Here is a 23139-nt window from a genome sequence, read left to right on the forward strand (position 1 = left end):
GTTCAGGATCAAGAAGCTAAATTAAAGCATAGAGTAATCAAGGTAACTAAAGGTTGCTCAGAGAAAAGCAGAGCCACTCCCAACAGTCTTACTTCCTCTATAAACTTTGGCTCCTGACTTAGTACCCAGAACTGCTGAGAACACCCAGCACGGGCACCAGGGATGAAAGAGAAGGAAGGCTGAGCTTGAAGCCACTCTTAACATCCACAAATGCAGGCAGGGAAGACGGGGCATTGAGAGAAACAAAAACAACCAAAACAAAAGAAGTCTTCAGAGCACTGGATCCCCAGAAATAAATTTTAGGTCCCCAGGCTATCTGAATGCTGCTGGCCCTTAAAACAAATTCATACAGAGCTCTCAGTAATTCCACTTGGAGAGAAAGCTCTCTTGGAAAAACAGACTTCAGAAAACTGAGAGGAAGCCAGTATCAGCTACCAAAATCAACCATTCTAGTCCTTCATAAATATGGATAACTAAGGATCATCAAATATTTAAGAAAATTAAGAAGGACCAACATGAAAAGCAACAGAATCAATCACAAAGAACACTAAAGAAGTAAAAAATTAAAAGAAAATTTGAATTCTAATAAATACCCTCTAAGTCATTCAACAAGAATACTGCCCATCCATCAAATAATAAACTACTATGAAAAAGGAATACAGAATAAGAAAGCACTGGAAATCATAAATGCAAATGTGTGTAGAAAATTCAATCAATACGTAAGTAACTATCAGAATTACCAAGTGAATTTAAAAAGGTCACCAGTTATAAAGTTTATATATATATATATATATAAAAGTGCATCTCTATACACCAGCAAAACACAGGAAACAAAGTTAAAAAAAAACTATACCACTTATAATACCATACAAAAGCCCTGAAAATTATGGACAATAACAACTAGCAATTGATAAGGATATAGAGAAACTAGAACTCCTGTACACTGATGAAGAGAATGAAAAATGATTCAGCTGATGATAGGAAAAGTTTGGCAGTTTCTCAAAAAGTTAAACACATACTTATCATGACTCTGCAATTCCACTCCTAGGAGGTGGTTGTTTAGTCCCTCAGTCATGTTCAACTCTTTTGACCTAATGGACTGCAGCACACCAGGCATCCCTGTCCATCACCAACTCCTGGAGCCTACTCAAACTCATGTCCATCGCATCGGTGATGCCACCCAACCATCTCATCCTCCGTCGTCCCCTTCTCCTCCTGCCTTCAATCTTTCCCAGCACCAGGGTCTTTTCCAATGAAATGTTCTTCACATCAGGTGGCCAAAGTATTGGAGTTTCAGCTTCAACATCAGTCCTTCCAATGAATATTTAGGACTGATTTCCTTTGGGATTGACAGGTTAGATCTACTCGCTGTCCAGGGGACTCTCAAGAGTCTTCTCCAGCACCACAGTTTGAAGGCATCAATTCTGCTCTCAGCCATTTTTATTGTCCAGCTCTCACATCTGTACATGACTAGTGGAAAAACCAGAGCTTTCACTACATGGACCATTGTAGGCAAAATAATATCTCTGCTTTTTAATATGCTGTCTAGGTTTGTTGTTGTTTTTCTTCCAAGGAGCAAGTGTCTTTTAATTTCATAGCTGCAGTCACCGTTCAGTGGTTTTGGAGCCCAAGAAAATAGTCTGTCACTGTTTCCATTGTTCCTCATCTATTTGCCATGAAGTGATGGCACTCCTAGATATATACCCCAAAAGAACTGCAAATAGGTACTCAAAAAAGTACATGTATACATCTGTTTACAGTAGCAGTGTTCACAACAGCCCAAAAAGCAACAAATGAATGGATCAACAGATCATGGTATATACACAGAGTCTACTCATTCACAAAAAGGAATGAAGTATACTGACATGTACTACACAATGAGGATGAATCTCAAAAACATGCTAACTTTAAAAGGCCAGATATAGAAGATCACATACTACAGGATTTCATTTACACGAAATAACCAGAATAGATAATCCATAGAGACAGAATGCACACTAGCAGTTGGCAGGGGCTGAAGGGTGAGAAACCTATATGCAAGTCAGGAAGCAACAGTTAGAACTGGACATGGAACAACAGACTGGTTCCAAATAGGAAAAGGAGTACGTCAAGGCTGTATATTGTCACCCTGCTTATTTAACTTATATGCAGAGTACATCATGAGAAACGCTGGGCTAGAAGAAGCACAAACTGGAATCAAGACTGCCGGGAGAAATATCAATAACCTCAGATATACAGATGACACCACCCTTATGGCAGAAAGTGAAGAGGAACTAAAAAGGCTCTTGATGAGAGTAAAAGAGGAGAGTGAAAAAGTTGACTTAAAGCTCAACACTCAGAAAACTTAAGATCATGGCATCTGGTCCCATCACTTTACGGCAGATAGATGGGGAAACAGTGGAAACAGTGGCAGCCTTTATTTTTGGGGGCTCCAAAATCACTGCAGATGGTGACTGCAGCCATGAAATTAAAAGATGCTTACTCCTTGGAAAGAAAGTTATGATCAACCTAGATAGCATATTGAAAAGCAGAGATGTTACTTTGCCAACAAAGGTCCGTCTACTCAAGTTTTTCCAGTGGTCATGTATGGATGTGAGAGTTGGACTGTGAAGAAAGCTGAGTGCCGAAGAATTGATGCTTTTGAACCATGGTGTTGGAGAAGACTCTTGAGAGTCCCTTGGACTGCAAGGAGATCCAACCAGTCCATCCTAGAGATCAGTCCTGGGTGTTCATTGGAAGGACTGATGCTGAAGCTGAAACTCCAATACTTTGGCCACCTCATGCGAAGAGTTGACTCACTGGAAAAGACCCTGATGCTGGGAGGGATTGGGGGCAGGAGGAGAAGGGGGCAACAGAGGATGAGATGGCTGGATGGCATCACCGACTCGATGGACATGAGTTTGGGTAAACTCCAGGAGTTGGTGATGGACAGGGAGGCCTGGCGTGCTGCGATTCATGGGGTCGCAAAGAGTTGGACACGACTAAGCGACTGAACTGAACTAAAGGGTGAAGAGAGTGGGCAATGGAGGAAAACTACTTAAGGAGCTTTACTCTGGAGAGACAGAAATGTTTAGGAACTAGACAAAGGCAGTAGCTGCACAACATTGAATGGAATAAATGTTAGTGAATTTTTCATTTTAAAATGATCAATTTTATATTATTTGAATTATACTTTAATGAATTATTTTTGAAAATACCAAAAATTAGAAGTAAATGTAAAAGATACTAACTGAAAACTAAAAAATATTGAGAGAAGTTAAACAATACTTAAATAACTAGAAAGATGTGTATACTATATTCCTCAGATTCAACACATTAACCAAAGTTTAAGCTGTTCTTCTTTAGGTATAGAAACTAAGCCTCTAAAATGATACAGAAATGCAAAGGGCCAAGAGTAGCCAAGACAAGCAATGAGAACAACAAAGCTAAAGAACTTACATTATCATGTATTAAGATGTATTATTAAGCTACAGAAACATGGTATTGAGACAAGAAGAAAAGACTACAATATATCATCAGATCAGATCAGATCAGTCACTCAGTCGTGTCCGACTCTTTGCGACCCCATGAATCGCAGCACGCCAGGCCTCCCTGTCTATCACCAACTCCTGGAGTTCACTGACACTCACGTCCATCGAGTCAGTGATGCCATCCAGCCATCTCATCCTCTGTCATCCCCTTCTCCTCTTGCCCCCAATCCCTCCCAGCATCAGAGTCTTTTCCAGTGAGTCAACTCTTCACATGAGGTGGCCAAAGTACTGGCGTTTCAGCTTTAGCATCATTCCTTCCAAAGAAATCCCAGGGCTGATCTCCTTCAGAATGGACTGGTTGGATCTCCTTGCAGTCCAAGGGACTCTCAAGAGTCTTCTCCAACAGCACAGTTCAAAAGCATCAATTCTTCGGCGCTCAGCCTTCTTCACAGTCCAACTCTCACATCCATACATGACCACAGGAAAAACCATAGCCTTGACTAGATGAACCTTTGTTGGCAAAGTAATGTCTCTGCTTTTGAATATGCTATCTAGGTTGGTGGACACAACTAGTACTAATCAAAAAGGAAAAATGTTGACAAACTGGAAACCACTAAAACTGAGTTCATCTCACACCACTATTAATAGAGAGAAAAGGCAAACCAGGTAAAAGATATTTGTAGTAGCATGCATAATGCAATTACTACCCAGAATATATGAAGAGCTACAAATTCAGTAAAAAGAAAAGAAAAATGGGAAAGGCCTGAAAAGATAATGAAGCATAAAGGAGATCTTCACTTGCTTCAGACATTAGTCAACAAGTCCAGGAAGCACAAGTCCAGGAAGCACAGAGAGCCCCAGGCAGGATAAACCCAAGGAGGAACACACTGAGACACACAGTAACAAAACTGACAAACATTAAAGACAAAGATAAACTATTAAAATCAACAAGAGAAAACAACAAATAACATACAAGGAAAGGCCTACAAGGTTATCAGCTGATTTCTCAATAGGAACTCTACAAGCCAGAAAGGAATGGCACAATATATTTTAAGTGTTGAAAGGGAACAACCTACAAATAAGAACACTCAGCCAGACTCTAGTTCAGATTTGGTGGAGAAATCAAAAGCTTTACAGACAAGCCAAAGTACCACCAAACCACCTATAAAACAAATACTAAAGGAACTTCTTAAGGCAGGAAACACAAGAGAAGGAAAAGACCTACAAAAAATAAACCCCAAACAAATGAAAACGGTAATAGGATCATAAACAGTGATAATTACCTTAAATGCAAATGGATTAAATGCATCAACCAAAAGACACAGACTGGGTGGATGAAAAACTTGCATGCATTCACTTCCACTTACCACATCACTCTATTTAACTCCCCAAACTGTATGTAATTATTTTACATTGTTAGGTTAATCATGTTTCCATTATGGCTTGCAATTGTAATGATCTTTTTTGTCTGGCTATTGATTGTGAAAACTGATAAACATCTTTTACTTCTGAGATTATGTCACTATTATTCATTTTACTAACACTGTATCCCTGACTGGTTAACAGAAAATAATAGGATTCTATATCACTAAAACTACCATTTAATAGAAAAACCTGTAATTACTTTTTAAAACCCAGATGCACATTAGAATCACCTTGGAATTTTTTTTTTTTTTTAATACAAATGCCACAGGTATTTTTTTTTCTCCAAAGCTCCAGATGTGATTCTAATGAGCTGCCATGTTTAAAAACAACTGGACTATATGATGATCTTTTACTTTTATCTAGTTGGTTTCACTTTTCCTATTTCGTATTAAGTACTCCCATTTCATTTAGTTTATGTTTTCCAATTTCCCTATCTCTTTTTTGTTGCTCTTTCTCAAGTTTTTATCAAGTGTAGAAAAGCTTCTGATACATATAAAAAGAGAGTGTATGTACAAATGTACATATTATAGAAAACTTTAAACTTTTGCTTACCTAAAAAATTAATGACATTTTGGTTCCACCTGTCTAAGTAGGAATAGAATGCCAGATTTCTAATTTATATTCACTCAAAACTTTTGATATGGTGGATTCATTCTGGCATCCAGCATTACTGCTAGAAGTCTCTAGTCCAGTTATTATTTTAGAGATTTTTTTTTTAATTTGAATGAGGCTTGAAATCTCTAATCCAATTCTGAAAACATAAAGAAATATTGTGTTGTAAAAAACAAAATAGGAAACATGATACAGTATTAACTAAGGTACAGATTTTGTTCAAATTTCACAAAATTTTATGCTAGTGTCCACTATTTGTCTTCATACTTTCAAGATTCTACATTGTATTTAGTTGCAACGAACAGCTTCAGCTGCATGCAACAAATACTGATAAATTCTCTTTTCATTTTTACTCTATTACAAATATTTTCTACTTTTCCTTGTAATGGTTTCTTAGATACATCCATCATTTAAAAGAAGACATTAAATTTCCAAATACAATGGGGTTTTTTAATGTCCTTGTTATTAATTTCTCATTTAAATGCTTTCTTCTTCTCTGCAATCATCCTCTGTTTTTTCCAGTCTTTTAATTTTATCAAAGTTTTCAATGGTTAAATCAAAGATTCCTCTGGGTAAATGTCAAACTGCACTTGAAAACATGTAGGTTATTTCCAACTATCTTTTGATATTGATTTCTAACATAATTCCACAGTGATAAGAGAACAAACTCTGTATGATTTCAGTACCTGTAGACTGTGAAATTTCTGCACCTTGTTTTAGATCCCTTGTTTTAGTTTCAGTGTTTCCTGGTTTATAGTCTATGGGAACTTGAACAGAATGTGTATCCTGTTGTGTGAAAATTGTATAAATCTTAATCATGTTGAATTAGTTCACAGTGCTTTTCAAGTCTACTATATCCTTCTACTTTTCTGTCTATTTGTTCTATTAATTTTTGAGAGTCTGATATTGAAACTCCAACTAAAACTCTTAATATCTACTTTAAAAATAACTGTAATATATAGTGAAGCTATATGTAACTGTTTTCTGTATTTTCCAAGTCTCCTGCAAATGTGTTATCACACTTTCATAATTTAAAAAATAAAAAAAGATCAAAATTAAATAAATAAAAAGACTATTTCAAGACTTTGCCAACCCCAAATCTAATTAAAACTATAGAGCATTAAAGTTGTCATAGGGGAGAAATGAAGAATAATTCTGCATCAATACACCTAACAAATCTGGTAAATACTAATAACAACTACATACTAAATATATGTTAAACACAGTGTCCTGAGCACATGACCTAGAGCAAGTTATCTAATTCTCTGAGCTTCATTTCCTTCCTTTGTAAAAATTTGTTCAACAAATATTTATTAAGCACCTACCAGATACCAGGCACCAGAAAGTTTTCCAGAGGTGTACACTTGCATTTAAGACAGAAAAAGATACTAAGCAAATTTTCTCTTTAATCACTGAGGACTTATAGCCTGAATACATGCTTGGCTCAACCCTAAAAAAATCACATCTAAGTACTTTCTTCCTTATCTATCAGGGAGAACACCCTCCCTATAAAGCCTAAACAGCCAGTTTGTTAACATCAAATAACAAAAATTTTTACCAATCTTAATACTCTCTCCTTAAGAGTATAAAGACTAAAAGAGCTATAAAATGAAACTGCTTATTAGTTTCAGGTATTTAGCTTAAAACTATCTGCACGTGATTTTATCTTTAGGGTTTTCTTCATGGAAGAACGAACAGACTTCCACAATTCCCCAACTTTATCACAATGCAACCACAAACTTTACAAGCACCAAGTATTTTTACACTCTGTTTCCAGGTATTCTTGATCCTCCACCCACCAATACACTTTACCCTATTTAAACTTACTGGCAAAGCCAGTACAAATGAGAATTTTTTTAAGCAAAGTCTTAGACTGATCACATTTTCCAGAGTCCTGTCAGTATGGCCAAAAACTACTGGAAAAGCAAAAGCCAGGAGAGAAATGCTGCCAATCCTTCCAGAACATGCAGTTTAGATTCTTACTATGTGATTTTACTGAAATGAAAAGATATCTAATGCTCCTATGATCCGCTGAAAAGTATCTGAAGCACTGCAAGAATGAGAAAAGCAGCAGTATTATTTCCATGTGCCAGGGCAGAGAAGCAGTGAAACATGACTCATATTTATTTTCACTGTTCTTGAACTGTCTTAGGAAAACCACCGAGCAGTGGCAGCTGGGTATCTTCTTCAAAAAGTACCTTATCCTATGGTTCAAAAGTTAAAGAGGCAGAAATCTTTTGGAAGACCAGCAAAATGATGGGTACCAAATATCACAATTACTTTCAAGGCTTTCTTGCTAAAGTGGGTTTTGCTTGTGGGTTTTATATTATGCATGTAAACTTACATTAAGAGAACATATTACAAAGCTACTGAAACTAAGATACATTCACTTGCTAGAAGCTCAAGTCCAGGCTCTGCCACTTTGAAGCCATGAGATCCTAAGATAAAACTACTACTCCAAACCTGTTCCCTTATTCATAAAAGGAGAACACGCAGGCCTCATGGGCAAAAAGAGACTGAAAGGGAAACAAACAGAGAAACCACAGATAATTCTAAGACAGCACCCACCAATCAACATAAACTGCACCTTTGAAAAATAACTATTCTCTTAATAAAAGTCCCAATATTAATGAAAAGCCAATCATGTTGTCTCATTACTTTTAGAAACCTAGTTAAGATAAAATAATTAGGTAAGTTTTCTCTCATTTTCAACTTGTAAAAAGTTATTTAAACAAACAAAGCAATCAAAGTGAGAGATTGGGGTATTACAAAACCAAGAAAACCGTAAAAATCTGCCCCCAAAAAGTAGCTCTTTAGTGCCAAGAAATGGGAGTTCCTTTGCCGATATTGGGCTTCCCTGGTGGCTTAGAGGGTAAAGCGTCCGCCTGCAATGCGGGAGACCCGGGTTCAATCCCTGAGTCGGGAAGATCCCCTGGAGAAGAAAATGGCAACCCACTTCACTACTCTTGCCTGGAAAATCCCATGGATGGAAGAGCCTGGGAGGCTGCAGTCCATGGGGTTGCAAAGAGTTGGATGCTACTAAGCGACTTCATTTTCTTGCCTATATTAAAGCTAAGAACAACTCAAATTAAACTTTTAACACATTTCAAGTAGTTGTTTCAGACACTTGCTAAGCAGAAAGACAAATGTGAACAGTACTTGGAGATTAGGATATGGTGCGAGGAAGGAACAAGGCGGATCCATGGGCTTGAAGTAAAGCTTTATAGAAGACTCACCAGTGATAAGAAAAATAAATAATTAAGGCAAGCAGGAAAAGGAGAAGTTTAAGCACTAAAAACTGTATCTCTCATGCTTTCAGATACAATTTCCTACAAGTCTTCTTAATAATTTTTCTTCCTTAATGCAGGTAGACTCTTTAACAGTTAAAACTCAAAGGCTGTAGACTTTACCAGTATTTCCCTGAAGGCCATTTCCAGAGGTACCCAACAAAGAGAATGAGAAAGGAAAAGGTCTACTGTCAAACTCAGAATTTGACTCACAAGGCCACCAAGGTAGACTTAATTATTACCATTATCAGTTTAAATAAAAAGACAACATTCTTGGGTTAAGAAGTAAACACTTATCAAAGGTTAGTGGATTTATTTCCAAGTCTACTCTACCCGATCCACTGAAAGACTTTTCCTAAATATAATTATTTATTGGAATAAATTAAAAAAAAAAAACTCAGGGTAGTACAGGTAATAAGATAAGGCAGACAAGAAGCTCTGAGAGCATAAGGTCTTGCTTAAGATTGATAACAAAATTCAAACATGTTTCTACAAACACCTGTAACAATATATACAAATATCTATACCTATATATAAATATATATAAATACTACATACTACACTTAACTACCTTTGAAAAACAGTGAGTTTTGTGTAATGGGGCATGGGCTCAGAAATTTGTACTCCCAAATTGTCACTAATGGCACATGGATTACTTTGAGCTGAAGGAAGTGAGATCTAACATACGCAGAAAGAATTCTTCTCAGACCTTCCCTCATTTGAAGCTCATTAAAAGCTTCTGCACATCAAAGGAAACTATTAGCAAGGTGAAAAGACAGCCTTCAGAATGGGAGAAAATAATAGCAAATGAAGCAACCGACAAACAACTAATCTCAAAAATATACAAGCAACTCCTCCAGCTAAACTCCAGAAAAATAAATGACCCAATCAAAAAATGGGCCAAAGATCTAAATAGACATTTCTCCAAAGAAGACATACAGATGGCTAACAAACACATGAAAAGATGCTCAACATCACTCATTATCAGAGAAATGCAAATCAAAACCACTATGAGATACCATTTCACACCAGTCAGAATGGCTGCGATCCAAAAGTCTACAAATAATAAATGCTGGAGAGGGTGTGGAGAAAAGGGAACCCTCTTACACTGTTGGTGGGAATGCAAACTAGTACAGCCACTATGGAGAACAGTGTGGAGATTCCTTAAAAAACTGGAAATAGAACTGCCTTATGATCCAGCAATCCCACTGCTGGGCATACACACTGAGGAAACCAGAAGGGAAAGAGACACGTGTACCCCAATGTTCATCGCAGCACTGTTTATAATAGCCAGGACATGGAAGCAACCTAGATGTCCATCAGCAGATGAATGGATAAGAAAGCTGTGGTACATATACACAATGGAGTATTACTCAGCCATTAAAAAGAATACATTTGAATCAGTTCTAATGAGGTGGATGAAACTGGAGCCTATTATACAGAGTGAAGTAAGCCAGGACAAACACCAATACAGCATACTAACGCATATATATGGAATTTAGAAAGATGGTAACGATAACCCTGTATACGAGACAGCAAAAGAGACACTGATGTATAGAACAGGCTTATGGACTCTGTGGGAGAGGGAGAGGGTGGCAAGATTTGGGAGAATGGCATTGAAACATGTGAAATGTCATGTATGAAACGAGATGCCAGTCCAGGTTCAATGCACGATGCTGGATGCTTGGGGCTGGTGCACTGGGACGACCCAGTGGGATGGTATGGGGAGGGAGGAGGGAGGAGGGTTCAGGATGGGGAACACATGTATAATTTTTTTTTAATTAAAAAAAAAATAATAAAGGAAATAAAAATTAAAAAAAAAAAAAAAAGAAAAGAACATTTTTACATGAAAAAAAAAAAAGCAGAAACTTCCAAGAAATGAGGGCTGCCATAATGAGGACTCTCTGAGTGAGTTCTATGGTGATAAATAAGATGGAAAGTTAGCACCAAGATGCAAAAACTTTACTAAAATAACCCATATCTTCTATTGGTTTTCCCACATATTTACCTTCCCACGATATATTGCCCCTAAAGTCCAAACTCCTTTGTGTCTAGTCACGTCTCCATAATTTATAACCCTTTTTAATATGGTATATAAGCTCCCAAGTCTCAAAGTGAAAACTACCCTTTCGGGTCTTCACTTTTCTGTGATGCCCTTGCTGCTAAGTCGCTTCAGTTGTGTTTGACTCTGTGCGACCCCATAGACAGCAGCCCACCAGGCTCCCTGGTCCCTGGGATTCTCCAGGCAAGAACACTGGAGTGGGCTGCCATTTCCTTCTCCAATGCATGAAAGTGAAAAGTGCAAATGAAGTCGCTCAGTCGTGCCCGACTCTTAGCGACCCCATGGACTGCAGCCTACCAGGCTCCTCTGTCCATGGGATTTTCCAGGCAAGAGTACTGGAGTGGGGTGCCATCGCCTTTCTTATGCAAATTAAAAAACATATGTATGCCTTTTCTATTAATCTGTCTTTTGTCATTTTGATTTGCAAGCCTCAGTCATAGAGCATAAAGGGATAGAAGAAAAGTTTTTCCTCCCCTACATAAGCTATTAAAAAACCAAGTCTCTAGTGAGGCCATTTTCAGTATTCTATTGAATCTGGTCCTGTTATAAACTGTTTCCTGATAAGTAAATTAGGCTCACTTTGTCGAACAATCCTTTCAGACAACCCAGTGCCATAATGCAGCAGGGACCTGAGTCTGGCAGGGTTGGGCTAGAATCCAGGTGCACTCATTTATCTTGGGGGTGAGCTTACTTATCTGTTTGTTTCTGCAGTTTCCTCATCTCTAAAAACATATAGACAGCATATATACCTCCCACCCTTCACTTCATAGCATTTGTGTAAGATTAAGGCTGGGCACATAATTACACTTCTGTATTCATCTTTCCTCTACTTCTTTGTCAATGATTTCTCAGTATAGTCCCTCAACAATCAGTCTGATCTATTATATAATATTTCAGTCTAAAAATCATTAATTTATCTTTTTTTCCTGCAAATAATCATTTACTTATGGGCATAATTTTTAGACTAGGAAGAAAATTGTATTACCAAAGTAAAAGTCCAAGTGAAGTTGCTCAGTCATGTCCGACTCTTTGCGACCTGGTGGACTGTAGCCTACCATGCTCCTCCATCCGTGGGATTCTCCAAGCAAGAATACTGGAGTGGGTTGCCATTTCCTTCTCCAGGGGATCTTCCCAGCCCAGGGATCGAACCCAGGTCTCGTGCATTGCAGGCAGACGCTTCACCCTCTGAGCTATCGGGGCAGCCCAATTCATAGCTAATTTATCTCTGGATTATATACTATTACAGTCACATGCACATAAACTCATTTTGTAATTCTGAGAAGGAAATTAATGATTTTAGAAGGTTTAAACTAAACCTCTGAGGACCAAAAGAGGGAAGAGGTGGTTCAGCTTATATTGACATGAAACACAGATTCATGACTTATATTAAAGGCCAAGATGTAATATACTGTATGATATACCACCTTTTATGGGAAAAGAATGAAAAACTGAATGCATATGCTTACAAATAAATAAGATTTTTCTAGCAAAAAAAGCCAAAAACTTGGTAATAAAGGTTGCCTCTGGGAGGGAGAACTGGATAACTCAAGAAGAGAAATTATAGACATTTGTTTTTCATTATATATCCAGTGCATGTGTTATATATTTTTAAAAACCACTATTTTTGTAAAACAGAAAAATGAGAAGGTACCAAAAAAATTTTAAAGAGTGTATTTTCCCATCAATTAGCCAGTCTCCATTACCTTTTGTCCTCTAACAATTTACAAACTCCCTTTTATCTAAGAGGGAAAAAAAAGTTTGAAAAATCTTTTTAAAGTGAAAATAGAAGAGTATCATTGTGTAAAGATACACAGTATTTACCTTTCTTCTGGTAATCTTTATTACCTGAGCTTTTCCTTTTTCTTTTCATTTATTTTTGGCTATGCACATTTTCATTTATTTTGGTCTTTGCCGCTACGTGAGTCTTTCTCTAGTTGCAGCAAGCAGGGGCGGCTCTTGAGTTGTGGTGTGTAGGCTTCTCACTGCAATGGCTTCTCTTGTTGCGAAGCACAGGCTCTAGGGCTCCTGGACTATTCAGCACAGGCTCAACAGTTGTGGTGCACAGGGCTTAGCTGCCCCGCATGTGGGATCTTCCCAGACCAAGGATTGAACCTATGTCTCCTGCAATGGTGGGCAGACTCTACCACTGAACTAACAGGGAAGCCCTCCATTTCTTTATTAGATGGAAAACCTACTAGATTAAAAACAAGAAGGTGCTTTAACTGCGAAACTGCTGTTTAACAAGATTTTAACAGGCTGGATTTCCTAAATGGAATGTGAGAAATTCTTCCCCCATCAGGATAACGTTGATCTTTGGATCAGATACCCCTTTCTCCCATCTCTTGAGAGGACCTCTACATTCATCATGCTCACCAAGGAATCAAGTACACAAAAGTACCAAATACTGCAGTGAAGGTCTGCAGTGAGATTGGCTCTACCTGTAGGTTTTTTTTCTGTACCAGTATTTACTGAACACAAACAGTAAAAGCTGACAAAAGATAGTTGTAGTTCTAAGTTTTAGCTGCTACAAATTTGTTTAGAAAAACTAAGCACTGAATATGAAAGTCTCTAGACAATGTCCAGACATTCATTCCAGCTTCCTATAAATTTCCACCTCAGTTAAAGAAGGATCTGTTTAGCTGTCTTCCTCTTAAAAACTGACTCCTCTGTGCCTCTAACATGTCTACCAATGGAGACAGTGGGGAAAACATTAACCTACCAATGGAGACAGTGGGGAAAACAAAGAATAATCTACTTCATCTATCCTTCCATGGGGAGTCACTGATTGACTCCCAGTTAGGGACAATTCTGTGCTTAGCACAGTCACATCCAATGCTGTTTTGTCACATCATCCTACACCTCTAAGCTGGAGGACAACTTGGCAGGAGTACTCAAGGAAACTCAAGCAGCAGTAGAGAGAATGCTGAACTAAATGGCCTTATAATATCCCTTAGATTCTATGACTGAAAAACAAAACCACAACAAAAAAAACTTCAAATATTCTTAAAAGGGAGGAATGAATTCCAAAATATTTTGAACCAAGAGTCAGCAAAGGTTTTCAGTAAAGGGTCAAGTAATAAATATTTTCGGCGTGTGGGCCATACAATCTTAGCAGCAACTACTCAATTCTGCCATTTGGGGCACAAAATCAGCCATGACCAGTAAGCAAATAGACATGGTTGTGTTCCAATAAAACTTTATTCACAAAAACAGGAAGACAGTTCGTAGGTTATAGTCTGCCCACTCCTGTTATTTCTAAATAAAGATTCTGAATATTTCACATTCAGAAAAATGAACTAAGAAAGGTTATCAATGGGAAACCAGCACAGTCTAAATATTCATTGCCTATGATTCCACTATTACTAGAGTTAATGTGCATATCATTAAAATGGACAGTAAATACTCGACTGTTACATCTTTTAAAAAAATCAATAAATGAATGCCAGGCTTCATTTATACAGATATGCCACAAACTAAATGCAAAACAAAGACATGACCGATAGCCTTTTTTAAGATAGACTAAAAATATCTTTATTTTTAAAAGGTAAGTCCATTAAGTTGTTCAGGGCTGAAGCCTGGGCAAGACTGTTTTGGAGAAAAGGCTACAAATGAAGAAGAGCACCGAGTATACAATCCAGTCATAGACTCAGAAACCCTAGACCACTACCATGTTGATACAAAAATCAAAATCTTGATACAATAATCAAAAAATAACACAGAAGGTAAAGAGGTCAAGAGCTAACCCCAACACTGCGGAAGATACAAAGTCTGTTTATATTCTGTGTACAGCACAGGCTCAACAGTTGTGGCACACGGGCTTTAAGTAATAGGTCTAAAAGTACCTATTCTTTTCTACATAAAAGTATTACATGGCTAAAGGAATGGGATTGGAAGCAGAAAAGAGACTAAGCACAAAGTAAATATTACCTAAGTATGAAAATTCCCCCAAAAGCTACACTGAGTTACAATGATGACCATGAGGATATCCCATATACATAACTTCTGCTTCTTCCTTATTGTTTTTCCATTTCATTTGCTTTTCCACTAAAAGGGAAATTGAGATTAGGTATCTATAACTGCTAGGAATTAATATCTTTCTAATCCAGAAGTTCATGAACAGGATTGCATGGAGGTGGGTATCCAAGAACACTTAGTTTCATGAAAAATACTTTTCTGAGTTTGTTTATATGTGTGTGTGTTAAAGTGTGCAATCCTATGCTTATATCTCTACATTATTCTAGAGGAAAAAATCCACTGCTTTTATCAGATTCTCAAAAGGGTCAATAAGTCTAACAGTAAAAAAATACTATCAAATTTTAGGTATACTATGTGTGTATGCCAGAGGGAGGAGGACCTAAAATGCAGAGAACAGAGCTTCCTCAAGGTCACTGATTAAAAACCCCATTCACATATAATCTGGAGTGAAAAGTGAAAGTGTTAGTCACTCAGTCATGGCCAACTCTTTGTGACTCCATGGTCTGTCCATGGAATTCTCCCAGCAAGGATACTGGAGTGGGTTGCCATTCCCTTCGCCAGGGATCTTCCTGACCCAGGGATCAAACCTGTGTCTCCTGTATTGCAGGCAGATTCTTTATCATCTGAGCTACCAGGGAGGCTGGAGTAAAAATGTGTAAACGGTTTAAAACATAATTATACCGATCTCTCTCGAAGCCTGTTATGGAGCGAATTGTGATCCTCCTAAAAAGACATGTTGAAATCCTAATCCCTAGGATTTCGGAATGTGACTTATTTGGAAAGAGGGTCGTTCAAGTATAATTAGTTAAGGTAATTGATATAACACTGGAGCAAAATGGGTCTCTAATTCAACATCACTGGTGTCCTTATAAGAGGAGAGGCATTTGAAGACAGAGATACACAGGGAGAACTCCACCTGATAACAAAAGCAAAATTGGAGTTACACATTAGAGCTACAAGCGAAGGAATACCAAAACTGCTAAGAAAAAATTAGTAAGAGGCAAGGAAGGACTCCTTACAGGTTTCAGACAGACCATGGATTTTGGACTTATAACCTCCAGAACTGCTAGACAATAAATTTCTGTCATTTTAAGCCACCCAATTTGTAGTACTTTGTTACAGCAACCCTGGGAAACTAACAGAAGGTCAAATATCATAGTAACTAAAATTAAAGTACAGAACAAAAGGCTTTCTAAAGATGATCATGTGTCCTTATGACCTAATAAACACATCATGGGCACTTTCCAACAAACATGACAGTGTCAATTACCAAAACACACTCTATTAAATAGTTAATTAAGAGATGGAATGGCTTTTCTAAATGGGTACAGGCAAGAACAGAAGAAAAAAGTTTTATGTATCAGAGGTAAAAGACCAAAATAAAGTTAAAGATCAGATCCCAGAACAAATCAATGGGATATATCACTGACTGTTCATCTAAATACTGCATACAGATAAATAGTGTATATTGATAAATTTCAGTATACAGTAGCAGATTCAAGGAAAGCAGTGTTCTGATTACCTACTGCTATATAACAAAATCACACTAAAACTTAATGTCTTAAAACAACAATAATCATTTTTATTTTCTCTCACTGTATCTCAAAGTTAGGAATTTGGGAAGAGCTCTAATAAGCAGTTTTAGCTGAACAGTTCCAGCTCCTGCTGTTAGAGTCATGTAGTCTGTCCACATGAGGCAGTCTGGGATAGCATGGCAATCCCAGGCTATACAGCTTAAAGGCTGCTGAAGACTTCAAAACCAGTATTTTGTTGAGTTGGATAGGGAGCTCACCTTTTCTGACCACACCTTATTGTGCACAAGTGAATCACATGATCACCCAAATTCAAGGGAAGGGGGCATAAAATGCCACCTTAGGATGAAAGAATAATCAAGGGCACACTAAAAGAACATATGAGAAGGAAGATATTGTTACAACTACCTTCAGAAAATACAATCTGCCACAGAAAATATGGTAAAGTGACTCTTGAAATGGTCAACCATTTGAAACTGTCCCTCAGGTTAACAAACTGATGACTAAAAGAAATTCTTGAGCTTGTCTTACAGAACAGCAACTAAGGGAACACCTTATTAAAAACCCTTCTGCTTGGAATCTGCTTCCATCGATCAAACTCATCTTAATTATTTCTTCTGACTCTTTAAACACCCCCTACAGATATACCTCTGTTGAATGGGTCCCTACTGTACCAGGGGCTTATGCTGCTTTTCAGAAACTTGGAGTCAGCTCTTATCCAGTTTAAGCTGGCTAAGATTTTTGGTTGGAACTACTGACACTAAAACTGGGCCTATGCAAGTGTCCAACAAATAATGTCAGAGGGCTCAAAAATCCACCCTTAGATCATGCTAAGTGTGCCCAGTTTTGAACATGCACCTCAAGAAGCAGCATGTAACTTAGATACACCTGCAAAGAATACTGATTACCTCAGCTTTTCCCTATCAGCATTCACCTTTCCCCATGCCTAATACCACCCTGCTTCTTTATTCCATAAAGACTGCAAACCCCTTGCCTTCAGGGAAGCGAATCTGAGACCTGTTCTCCTACCTCCTCACTTGGCTGCTTCCTGAATAAACTCCTTCTCTACTGCAAACCTTTGGGTCTGTTGCAAGCATTTTGGCCTACTGCACATAGGGCAAATGAACCTGGTTTAACAGTACGTTTAATCCATGTCTGACCTATTTCATAGGAAATACTTAAGCCACCTAAAATGCCTTTTAAAAACATGGCCCATGGGTCTCATATTTTAAAGTACAGATGATTCTTGAACAACACAGGTCAAACTACATGGGTGCAATTATGCACAGATTTTTTTCAATAAATGCATACTACAGTACTGTGTAACACAGTCAGTTGAATCCGAGGATGCAGAACCATAGAGTGCTGTTTCTTAGTCACTCAATCGTGTCTGACTCTTGGCAACCCCACAAAGACTGTAGCCCACTAGGCTCCTCTGTCCATAGGGATTCTCTAGGCAAGAATACTGGAGTGGATTGCCATGACCTCTTCCAGGCAATCTTTTCAACCCAGGGATCGAACCCAAGTCTCCCACACTGCAGGCAGATTCTTTACCATCTGAGACACCAGGAAAGCAAGCCCATAGATACAGAGGGCCAACTGTAAAATTAACACATAGATTTTTTTTTTACATCCATGAGGACTGGCACCCCCACTGTTGCTCCAGGGTCAACTGATTTTGCCTAACAAATAATCTCATTCACTTAATAAAATTTTCATTTTTCCATATTCACTTAACTGCGAATTTCTAACCAGTAGATTTCTACTTGGAGTTGACATACTTGTAGCCAAAAACAACCCAATTCATTCTAGTTAGACTATTAAGAGGCCTCATATTATAAGTGAGCATATATTTTCTTTTAAAATTTTTGATAGACTCTCATCTAGAGGCAGCAGCAACCCACTCCAGTACTCTTGCTTGGAAAATCCCATGGACGGAGGAGCCTGGTAGGCTGCAGTCCATGGGGTCTTGAAGAGTCGGACACGACTGAGCGACTTCACTTCCACTTTTCACTTTCATGCACTGGAGAAGGAAATGGCAACCCACTCCAGTGTTCTTGCCGGGAGAATCCCAGGGATGGGGGAGCCTGGTGGGCTGCCGTCTATGGGGTCGCACAGAGTCGGACACAACTGAAGCGACTTAGCAGCAGCAGCAACATCTTTTTACTATATTTTAATAACTCTAGAATCTTTATTTATATAAAGATTAACTCAAAAAAACTTAAAAAAAATAACTTGAGAGTCTTAAGTCTTTTGCTTAAGACTCAACATAAATGAAAACCTCCTCTGCAAGTGAGCTGTAAACAACAAAAAAAGGGCTAAAATCCAAACTCAAAATGTACAAGTTGATAAGAATAGTGGGTTCCTTTTTCCTTTCAAAAATTAAGGCTTACAAAGCATTTTTCCCACAAACAAAAGAATAGCTCTAGCATCTTGGTTTTCAATAAAAGATGCTAGTGTCTAACCCTGTTGTAAGCACCATTGAAGTAAATATAATGGCCACTCTGTTTGCCTACACAGATACTGATGCCAATATTTAACTCTCTATATCCAATTTTCCCCAATGTCTAGGATACTTCTCAGTAAGGAATCTCAGTAGGTTCATCAGTCCTTAGGGCACTACACAACTATTTTGAATACTGACATTGCTGTGTAAGCAGGGCACTTTAGCAAGTTAAAATGGCTCATTATCCTGGAAAATTACACATTAAGAAAAATCAGACTCATAATTCCTTTAAGTGACATAAAAATCAAACACAAAAACATCTTTAAATATCAAGTTTTACTTCATCAGAGAGGAAATGTTAATTCTACAGCATTAAAATTATCAGCTGACAAGAAAACTTAAATTTTTCAGCAACGCCCATTTTCCTTTCTGTCCTTTCTGTCCCTTCCTTTCTGTATCAGTAGGGTAACGTTTCTACCATAAAGCCTACAGAAGAAGGACTGTGCTCTTGTTAACACGTTTGGTCAAAAGCAATTCCACTCCTTGCAAAAACATGCATTCAATTCCATTCTGGGAGAAAACAATTCTTAAAAAATAATCTCCAAAGTCACACATGATTTTTCTTTAGATAAATAATTGTGCTACAGGCTCTCCTTACCTAATAAAAATATTTTCATATAAAGACATGTAATTTCTATCCTAATACTTTCAAACTCAGAAAAGTGAAATACCGTATACAAAGGTATCCTAATATTTCAAGTGTATTACCAAAGATAAGATTTCTTAAACATCTACAAAACAGAGAAATCAAAATATCCTATTTTGCTTAAAAATTCATGAAAGTTTCCATCTGACTTCACAATATACCTAAAATTAATATAAAAATATTTCACTCGTTTCCTCTCTGGCTGCTTTAAGATCAGCAACCATCATGAATGAAACAGTAATTCTCCAGACCAGGAAGTTCATGACCAACCAAAAACAAATTGTCATCAATATCCTTCACCCTGGGAAGGCAAAAGTAGCTAAGATAGAAATTTAGGTAAAACTAGCCAAAATGTACAAGACCACACCAGATGTCATCTTAGAATTTGGATTCAGAATCCATTTTGGTAGTGGCAAGACAACTAGCTTTGGCAGGTTTTACTATTCCTTAGATTACAGAAAGAAAAACGAACTCAAACACTGACATGCAAGATATGGCCTGTATAAGAAAAAACCTCAAGAAAACAGCAAAAGGAACGAAGAACAGAATGCAGGAAGTCAAGAGGACTGCAAAGGCCAACCTTGGTGCTGGCAAAAAGTGAGCTGGAGACCGGACAACAGAAGGAGTAAAGATTCTGCAGTGACTATGCAAATTTTTCATAAGATGATTAATAAACTAAGAATGTTTATGTGAAATAAAAATATATATATATACTTTAAATTATTCAGTAAAATTAACTTTAACAGGAAAATGTTCCAGGTATACCCTGATCATTACATGTAGACTACACACAAGTTTATCCAAAGAACTGACTCAGGCAGATTACTAATCATGTGCCCTATGTGGTCTAATTTAAAGCTATCGAAGCCTATTCATGAAGCTTAGTAATTTTAAGAACAAGTTGACAGAATCAGATATTTCACTGTTTTTATAGAAGTAGTAAGATTTTGTTTAAAAGAGTTTTATTTAGTCTGATTACAACAGCAAATGTCTTTAACGATATAAAAGTGCTTTGAAGCTCCTGCTATATCCTGTATTTCCTGTTTCTCTTTTGTCACTTTCTTATGAATCCTTCTCAATCTGTTCCCAAGGCTGAACTTAAAAACAGGCTCTACCCAGCCAAAGCAGCATTTTCCAAATCGTGGCAAATGGGACTGGCAAACTGTACACTTTAGCCCTAACCAGGAGAGTTACAAAATACATTAGCACATCAAAGACCTACAAAATGTCCTGAGATAAAGAAACTCAGTAGACCTCTTTGAAAGCCTACCGCTAAGTCGCTAAGTCGTTTCAGTCGTGTCCAACTCTGTGCGACCCCACAGACAGCAGCCCACCAGGCTCCCCCATCCCTGGGATTCTCCCGGCAAGAACACTGGAGTGGGTTGCCATTTCCTTCTCCCTTAAATACAAGAATACAGTCTCTCAGAAAACCTCCTACAGAGACACAGAACTTCAGATCCAAGTAGGAAAATATCTCAGGTCTTCAAAGATTTTCAAAGGGAGGAAAGGAAGCCAGGTTGAAAGAAGAAGGGGGAGGAGGTGGGAGAGGGGGGCAAAAGGGTGGTCTTACAGACGTCTCCTGCCACCTGCAGATACCCAGGCATTATGGGACTTTACCCTGGGCCTCCAGAGAAGGGAGGACTGGAACTCGGCCCTACCAGAAATCAGAACCAGAATTCGAGTTCTCTGCCAAGAAGAGGTGATCAGTCTCCAATCCTCAGCTCAGGCTGAGGCCCTTCGACCAGATTCCTGCGTCCAGGACCGGGGGACTAGAAAAACAGGGAAGGATAGGAAGGATTAAGGAGAGGAAAAAGAGAGGGAAGGAGAGAGAGGTCAATATACCAGTCGGGGCACTCTGGCCAGTTGTCCGTGTCAGGAGACCAGGGACAAAAGGGTCTCAGTTGCGGCCGTTGGGTCTGGTCCATTGGCAGGCAAGCTGGCCCCTGAGTACCCTGAGTAGTCAGGATGTCAGTCTCAGTTAAGAAGAGTCTCCACCAGAGTCGCCATTTGTTGCAGGAAAGGGAACCCCTTCTAGGGCCCGAAACTGGGCTCTTGTCTAACACTCGGAAATGAACTGTCCGAGGAAATAGGTGCTGACAAAGCAAGAGATTTTATTGGGAAAAGGCACCTGGGTGGAGAGCAGTAGGGTAAGAGAAAGCCTGGCCTTTCACAAATTTCCAAACACGGCTAAGTAAGCAAAGTGCCTGAGAAGCTCACTGATTACCACATCAGCCTTCTGAGGTAATGACTGTACAAACATGAGCCAAACCTCCCACGAACTACAAATGATTTAGAAAGCATGACCTTCCATTGATCCTCAAGACTACTTCTGAATAAACTATAAAGCCAGTTATTAAGAGTTGCAAAAATGAGTATATATTAGAATGTACCAAAGACTTCAGTTTGTACACAATTACTAACTCTGGATGCTGCAACTCAAGATGCAGCAAAACTTCTACCAAATACACACACTCAAAACATGGAATTCTGTAATTTTCAAGAGGAACAATCAATCATCATTAGTGAAACTGTGTTGTCTTTAGCTGGTTATGGTTTTTAATTATAATTATTCTTATTCCTAATTAAAAATTACCGTTAGTTGAACTTCATGCTTCCCTGGTGGCTCAGAGGATAAAGCACCTGCCTGCAATGCGGGAGACTCAGGTTAGATCCCTGGGTTGGGTAGATCCCCTGGAGAAGGAAATGGCAACCCACTCTAGTATTCTTGCCTGGAGAATCCCATGGACAGAGGAGCCTGGCAGGCTACAGTCCACAGGGTCGCAAAGAGTCAGACACGACTGAGTGACTTCACTCACTCAATAAACCTGTGGAATGTGTTATACAATTCCATCACCAGTATTTGAGACCTACCATTTTCTAACTAGTCTAAACTTTAAGATAAGTATACTTTTTTGTCATTCAATTAGGAACCATCCATATTCCTAACTGCTGAAGAAAGTTCCTCTCCCCCAAAATGCTTCTACCTTGACAATTTAGTTGCTATTACTCCACTAAAAAGAAGGAATTACTGAGCTACAGAATGACCCAGCTAAAGGGCTTGGATTAAAAGAACTGGACAGTCACTGTTCTAAAAGTCCTCACCTTACCTATGGAGCCACTAATGTACGGACAGGTCTTCTCCCTGGTCACCATGTCCACACCAACCAAATACGGCACAAGGACTTCGAATTAGGGCCCTTCGTGGAAGTAATAATAACTTCTCTCATCTTGAATGTCAATGATCCCTCCAGTCTCAAGTATTGGGTAGGAAGCTTCCAGGAAGGTCTTAAAACAACTTAATCCCATAATGAAGTCTCTTCTCAAAAATATTTTCTGGTCTATCTTTAAAACTTTCCAGGTTCTGCTCTCTGATGACTGGGGGGGTGGGGGTGAGGAAAGATGGGGGCAGGGGAGGGGTTGGGGTTCAAGAGGGAGGGGATATATGTATCATTATGGCTGATTAACGTTGCTGCATGGCAGAAACCAAAACAACATTGGAAAGCAACTATCCTCCAATTTTGGGGAAAAAAAAAAACTTTGCCAGGTTCATATGTACAGCTTGCAACAAAACGCTGTCAAGCACAGAAAGATACAGAAAAAAGGAGGGAAGAAGCCTACCCTATT

General features: G+C 38.4%; 1 protein-coding gene and 1 pseudogene across 2 annotated transcripts in view; one reads left to right on the forward strand and one right to left on the reverse strand.

The window, feature by feature from the left end:
- The window catches only part of FAR1 (fatty acyl-CoA reductase 1), a 77944-nt gene that overhangs the window by 43988 nt on the left and 10817 nt on the right, over positions 1-23139 (reverse strand). The gene's annotated exons all lie outside the window — the stretch shown is intronic.
- Positions 19741-20156, forward strand: LOC109569598 (small ribosomal subunit protein eS24 pseudogene; annotated as a pseudogene).

Source organism: Bos indicus, chromosome 15 (genome assembly GCF_029378745.1).
Source record: "Bos indicus isolate NIAB-ARS_2022 breed Sahiwal x Tharparkar chromosome 15, NIAB-ARS_B.indTharparkar_mat_pri_1.0, whole genome shotgun sequence".
Taxonomy (NCBI): Eukaryota; Metazoa; Chordata; class Mammalia; order Artiodactyla; family Bovidae; genus Bos; species Bos indicus.